This window comes from Silene latifolia, chromosome 3 (assembly GCF_048544455.1).
Source record: "Silene latifolia isolate original U9 population chromosome 3, ASM4854445v1, whole genome shotgun sequence".
NCBI classification, from domain to species: Eukaryota; Viridiplantae; Streptophyta; class Magnoliopsida; order Caryophyllales; family Caryophyllaceae; genus Silene; species Silene latifolia.
Window position 1 is genome coordinate 153115605 of NC_133528.1, and position 7845 is coordinate 153123449.

Sequence of the window (7845 nt, forward strand, 5' to 3'; positions counted from 1 at the left end):
GTACCCATGTCAGCCACATACGTGAAGTTGTCTTCCAATGATGATTTTTTTATTGCAGTAAACTTTCCTTTACTCCCAACCCCTCTAACATTCCATACTACACACCTCATTTCAACAAGCAAATTAGAAATAAAAAAATTTACATAAGCAATTGATCGATGTCCAAGCTTTCACCTATCCGAAATCCCAACAACCTTCCTACTTCTTTGGCCTTCAATTCTTCCCCATTCCTATCATTTTCAAAATCGTCTTCGGACCAAGGTTCAATGTTGTCCTCTGAATTTAACTCTGCCCTGCTTGTAATTTCATCTCTACAAAGCTGGTCGTTCGCTTTCTTTTTCGACTTATTTTTTGAAGCGCTGGTGTTCCTCTGCTTAAACTCCTTTGATAAACATTTGGAATTCCTCTTGAATTTTTTGGCATTTAAAATTTTTTGGAATCCAGGAGGACGGTACCCGAGTGTAGAAGCTATAGAGAGTGACGTGAAATCATCTGAGATTTCTCCGTTGACGAACGTTTCTTCAAAAGCTCTTGCATCTTTAAGTGCATCTAAAACATGTGCAACCACGGTAAATATTTGTCCATAAATTTAGTACAACACTTGTACAAAAAAAAACAAAAAAAAAACAAGTGAATCTATAAATATTATTAAAAGGCTAGACATTAAACGCCACGTAGACAAATGTGACATGGCAGCAATTTATTGTGACGTGGTAAAATATAGTCCACGTGGAAATACTAGCATAGTAGTACACATGAGAAAAAAAATTACCAATTCCACATTTAAAAGTTACTCTCGTAATTAATGGTAAAAAACTAAATTTAGATAATTTTAATTTCATATGATAATTTTAAAATCATTCTCATGTAAAGTGTATTTAATAATAATAATAATAATAATCTATAAGTATAATTAAAAAGTAAGTCAAACTATCAACCATCGACTATATGTCTTATTTTATTTCATAAGATAATTTATAAACCACTATCATGCAAACCTTTTACATTACATTTCTCCTTGCTCCATTTTTATGTATGTAAAATCAATAACTCTATAATCTAAATACAAAATCTATATATCTAACTTAAATGCATGCTAAATTACCTATCATAATCTACATGTCATATCTATACACTAATATAAAAAAACTACCTTGAGCATATGTATAAGACATGCGACAGCGTAGAATCACTAAGAAACTTTCATTTGATAATATGTGACTAATTAATAATATTCATTCATATAATTAAGATACAATACTTATTATCACGTTTATGACCCCCTATTCATCTCTAACTCTTCATTTTCTCTTTAGCTATTCCTTTTCCTTTTCCTTTTTGATGATTCATTTCTCCTCCTAAAATTTAACTCATTATTTGATGCTAAGTTAATATAAATAAAGTCTTTAAAATAAGCACTTTTATTTTTTACACTACTACAGATACAGGCTATAACAACGGTCAAAAACCGTTGTTATATAAAAAAGCGGACGTTGTTAAAGCGTCCGTTGTAGAAGGTTTTAACAACGGTTGGTTTACTTAACGAAACCGTTGTTAAAACTATTAACAACGGTTTTATGTATAAAAACCCGTTGTGGAAAGTGTGACTCAATTTTGGGGGGAAAGTTATAACAACGGGTTGTAATATACAAAACCGTTGTTATAACTAAAGACAACGGGTTGTTTCGCAATAACCGTTGTTGTTTGTTCTTAAAAAATAAAAAAAAATTAAATTAAATATTACTAGATGCATGCATAATTACGGCCTGTTAGAATTCCGATGCATGCATTATTACTGACATCACTGTACATATGAACGGATAATATGGAATGAGAAGGGTTAGTAATAGGATTTGAAGCAGCATTATTGAGAGATATGATGATGATTATTATGGCACAACTTCCTAACATATATATTAATTAAAAAGCATTTAACTCAACCCACACATTGCTTAGTATAAATACATTGCATATCTCAACTAACATTTCCATTATCTCATATATTCATCTCCAAACTCTAACTGTTAAAACAAACTCTACTTAATCTTTCAAATCAAACTCAAAAAACTCTAACAAAATGAATGATTTCATCCTAAAGACTCTTACCATGATCGAGAACAACAACAACTTCATCCGCCGGTTCCTCCATATTGAGGAAAGTTTCAGGAGCTACCTTGCGGAAGCTCGATCCGCACTGAAGCACGCCAAAGAAGATGGCTTGACGGAGCAGCAGCAGTTGCAGCTATATGACGATATAGCAACTGCTGAACGGAACCTCCAAATAGCCAAGGAGGAGAGGACGGATACGATAGAGCACAATAAGATCCTCCATGAAAATATAAGAATTGCATTTTTACATATGTAATTTTTTTTTTTTAATTTATGTATTTATAAATATATATATATATATATTAATTATGTTTATCTTACTTCTTCATCTTGCTTCTTCATTGTTTTAGTAACTAATTATGCGAACAATACTTAAACAAATAACATAATGGTCGATAAAAACACATACATGCAAAAGAAATAAATAGAAAAAGAAAATAATGACGATGAAACTAACAAAGACGGCGAGATTTACCCGATAAATACGAACGTAATAGACGATGAAATCACGTGTGACGGCGAGAAGATAAAGCGACGATGAGAAAGAGAGAAATAGAGAAAGAGAGAAAGAGAGTGTGTATGTGTTTTGTGTTTGTTTGTCTCTTTGTGTTTGTGTTTGTGTATTAAGGGTTGTGTTTTGTGGTGCAGAAGACTTGTTTGTGTGGTTTATAGTATGGAAGGTATTGACAACGGTTATTAAACAACAACCGTTGTGAAATATGTTTTAACAACGGTTGTAAAAAACACCCGTTGTTAAATAAGTTTTAACAACGGGTTTCAAAAATAACCGTTGTGATTACTTTTCACTAACTTTGCGCCAATTTTGCGCCAAATTATTAACAACGGTTGTGCATGTGTGACCCGTTGTTAAAACTAATAACAACGGTTTTTATAACCATACCCGTTGTAATTGATTTTAGTAAAATTCGCGTCATACATTCTACAACGTCTATTGTGATTTTCGTGAATAATCGTTGTTAAAGGGGCGTTGTAGTTGCCTGGATTTGTAGTAGTGTTACCCTCTTTTTCTAACTTTTTGGCATATTCATATGTTATTGAAACTTTCCATTGCATATAATTTTTATTAATCATTTGTTTTTGTGAAAAAAATAAAGTTATATCATACATAAGATTTGTGTTTTATTTAGTATTATTTAAATAACTTTTATTGATGTCAATTTGTATTTCTCACCTTGATTTATTTTTGCAGAGGGAATGGTACAATTTTCTTATTATTGCAAAGTTGGATTTTGCAGTTAATTACGTTATACATAAGGTATGTTCTACGAGTTTTGTTTGTGTAATTTATATAATCTTATTGTAAAAGGCACAGTTTTTGTAATTTATCCACTAATATCGCTTTGTGGTAGAATTATTTTATATTATCTTTATGTAAACCCTTTTACAAGATTAATTGAATTATCGTTAAATGTATGTTTGTTTCTTGTTCTATTTTTGTAGGTGATGCTTCTTTTGTCTTCTCATAATAATAACATAGTGTGTTAAACAAAAACTACATGGGAAATGTGTAGGCAAGAGAAGGATTTAGTTGAACAAAAACTTGATATCCGTCCTTGAACCATGTTCTAATGATATTAAAATTTATTTGGTACGTAATTGTCTCACTTGATACAAAAACAAAACATTTTTAGTTTTTAATTCGAATTTAGAGGATCTTAGTAAATTGTTTTTTTATAACTCTGTTTTTGTAAAAAAACTAAAAATACAATATAGTTAAAAGGCTACTTAAAATATCTAATTTTAATTCACATGTCATTTTTACATTGGTTAATAGTAAGGCTACATCAGATTTATTTATTAAAATTTTTCATAAAATTTACTAATATTTTTTGATGGAAATCATAATATCAATCATGATTTAAATTATAAAAATTATTTTAACAATTTATTCTCATCGTTTAAATCTTCCAATTTGTCCATCTAACTCTTCATTAACCAAAGAGATAGTAGTTAAAAGGTCTTATATTTAGTAAATAAAAAGTCTAATAATTTGGATTATAAAGCTACTGATAATATTTTTTAGTGGAAACCATAAGATCATGTACTAAATTACAAAAATAAATTAAGAATTTACTTATTTAATTGAATTAAGATGATGCTTATTTAATTTTAATTTTAATTTTAATTTTAACTATCTCAATTTGCAGATTATTGATTGCGAGGAGACTATTAAAAAGTGGAGATTACATGTTTGGATCTAAATGTGAAAAACGAAAACATATTTTTTACTCTTTTAGTTGGCTTACAAAGCATCATCATTCATCATCGGCGAGATTATCTATTTTACATGTATATTTTTGATAAAAAGTATAAATTTTAAGGAAAAGTTAAATTAATAGTATTTATTTTATTTTCTTAAAAAAACCTATCAGATATGTAACCGCGATTTTGGAGTGCTTTGTTTATCGACATAACGACGCAATCGTTTTTAGCTTATTATTTATGACGTACAGTATAAATACATAAAAATAACAAATTTGTAAAAATTTAAACAAACATTTATAGTTATAAAATTAGTTACATTAAATTGTCGACTACAAAATATTCATGAATAATACTCCCTCCATTTTTTTATATATGACGTTTTGCATTTACGAGGTAAGCCTTTGACTTTAATATTTACAAAAATATATTTGTTCAAAAAATATAAAAATGGTACCATTAAATTCCTTACGAAAAACTCTTTCCTATGAGTATACATATCATAATATTTAGTCTTATATTTTAAGAGATATTGAAGAGAGAAGGGAGTATCTCGAAATATGAGAAAGTCATATATAAAAAAACAGAGGGAGTATTAACATGTATTAAAATATATGGAAATAAAACTCAAATTAAAACTTCTATCTATATTACTATGATCATGAAAAATAATGTAAAAGAAGAAAACATTTACAAATATTTGGTTTATAACTTATTCGCGATAAAAAAAATATTTTATATTTTAGTTAAAGATGGACGTCAACAAAAGCAAATAAATGGGACAAATAGAACAAGTCCGCAATTTTCGCGGGTACAAAAGTAGTTCTCATTTAAATTATTTTTACGTAATTAAACGTTACAACGGTTAATAGAAAATGAGGAAAAATAATAATTTATTTTATAAAATATCATTGTTATTTCCAAACGTACAGAAAAAAATAAAAATAAGTATATATATCTATGATTAACACTTCTTATTATCATTTTTATAGAGTTAGACTAAGAAAAATATAATTCAGTCATCGAGTGAAATTGATATAATTCCGTAACAAAAGCCAAATTATAACAAAAGAATAATAGATTACAATAACAACCGCAAAAAAAAAAAAAACTCAAACATAATTATGTGAATATCAAGCCATTACAAAAGTAATAAAAAATAATTTACGTGATTTTCACGAGAAATTAAGTTAGTATATACTAAAAAAGGCATGACAAAGCATCATATTCCCTTTGACAGAATTTTTGCAAACCACATCCTTATGCATTTATTTTAATAAAAAAAAAAGATAAATTGTTGAATGAGTTTGTAGGATTAAACACAATCATTAAAATTGACTTTTCATTTTCAAAGTAATTAAACAATCGTTAAACATCAAAATAAATACTAAATAAATTTTAAAATGTTAGAATAAATTTTACGGATAAAATAATCTTTATTCTTTCAACGTTTATAATCCGCACCATATTCTTTCACTACAATGTTAACCGATTAATCTACCTTGAATTATAGTTCGCAAATAAAAATATAAAAATTTCTATTTAAAAAAAAATATTTTTGGTTGAATTAATTACGTAACTCAAATGTTTTTAATGAAAGAACAATAAAATAAAACAAATGACTGGAATGGAAGGACTATAATAAAAAAAAAAGACTTAAAAAAAATCAAAGACAACAAGAATAATAACAATAATCGTGGCAAAATACTAATAAACTTAGCAATATTAGTGGCATTATACAAATATACGTATTGATTAATATTTTTTTTTTCTTACAAGACTTTTTTGTCCTGAGTTTTCAGTGCGATCGCAAATGTGGGCTTGCATAACACATTAACAATCTAACGTCCCAACATAGCTAGACCCGTGAATTTCACGGGTAATAAAACTACTTATAATTTATAAAACTTGCCAGAAATATCATTGAGAAAAATAAGAAGAAATATTTTTTGTTGCCACACAGCCGAAAATTGCAGGGGATTCACCTGATTGCTATTGTTGTAATTCAAAGTCTCGCGGACGGCTGTTCTGTAAATTAACCCCTTTCAAGCGACTGAGGACTTCATAAACAATAGTTGTCTCGCGTGTGCGGAGATGACCAGATTCAAACATCCTATCATCGGTAAAATGAAACATCTGAACATTGGCATGTTGAAACATGTCATCATTGAGCACCAAGCTACATGAACAACAACAACAATGAACATAAAATATCATTCATATCTATCACAAAAAAAAAATACTCCGTTACGACACATGGATATTAAAATCACACAAAAATATCATGGATAAAGTAGGCCGGCATGGTAATTATGTGATCTTGCTGCATACTTGAGGTAAAGTTTTTGAGATCAACATCTGGAAAAAGATTAGCTGCGATCTTGTACCAACGACGCGATTTGCTGTAGTGGCCCAGGTTGTAGTAGCCCACACTGCAAACAAATGTAGAATTAATCTTAAGTTAAAATATGTGCAACTAATGATTGGGGTGTAATAAAACTAAAATAGTTGCTTCTAGTCACATGACATACCACATTCACCTGTCTAATGTGAAGTAGCATACTAACAGGCCTAAGGTAAATCTTCCAAATGGCGGTGCTGCTTTTGTTGCCCACAAGGGTGATATAAAACTAAATAATGACCTTATTCTACGGAATGTTTTCCATGATCATGAATTGCAGACTTGCAAAGAAAGGATAACTCAGGCGTAGAAAAGCGTCTTCAAATTCTATTGCGTCATCCCAAGCCCCTGTACCAGAATATAAACAACAATCGATCATACGGACTAATATTTAACAAACAACTTAATAATCATAAAAGCTTATGTACCAGACATTAAGGATATACAATAACTTACCCAATCTTTGTTCCAGTAGATATCGTAGAATGATTTTCATTTGCCAAACAGCTGGATTTTGTACGGGATTCACCCCCAAATCTTCCATCTGCTCCAAAGCTTTCTTCCAAAAAGTTTCCCAGGGTCCTGGATTATCAACATTATAGGGAGTGTCTGGTTTGATTTGGATAAAAGAATCCAAATTCACAAAATCATCTATCATACACCAAAATAAATAAATAAAATCATATAAATATTATCATTAAATTCGAGAATAATGGAAATAATTTTAAAAGGGGCAAATGACAAAAAAAAACCCCCTAAAAATCATTATTCAAATCAATAAAATGCAAACAGAGAATTGCACGAAATTGCGGAAATAAATGAGTAAAATAATACGGAGTATTAAGAAATAAAATATTCACCTTGAATTAGGTCTTGATGAATGCCGCCTTTTTACCGGAGGAGATATAATCGGGATCTACGCCTTTTTACCAGAGAGAAGAAGAAGATATAATCGGGAGGGTTACTGACATAAAGACCCGGCACAAACGGAACTTATATACCCTTTTAGAGCATCTACATAGTATAAAAGCTAAGTTTTTCCTTGGCTTCTGATTGGCTGTTGAGTTTTTGCATGTGGTCCCCCATGTTTTCTTATTCTATTTAATTACCCT

At 29.5% G+C, this 7845-nt stretch overlaps 1 long non-coding RNA gene across 1 annotated transcript; it reads right to left on the bottom strand.

Annotated features, from left to right (window-relative positions):
* Positions 1-6048: 6048 nt before the first annotated feature.
* On the bottom strand, positions 6049-7523 carry LOC141646496 (uncharacterized). The gene is made up of 4 exons (XR_012545574.1): positions 7190-7523; positions 6864-7081; positions 6664-6764; positions 6049-6511 (listed from the first exon to the last, which is right to left on the bottom strand). It is a non-coding gene; the product is annotated as an uncharacterized LOC141646496 (long non-coding RNA).
* Positions 7524-7845: the final 322 nt, after the last annotated feature.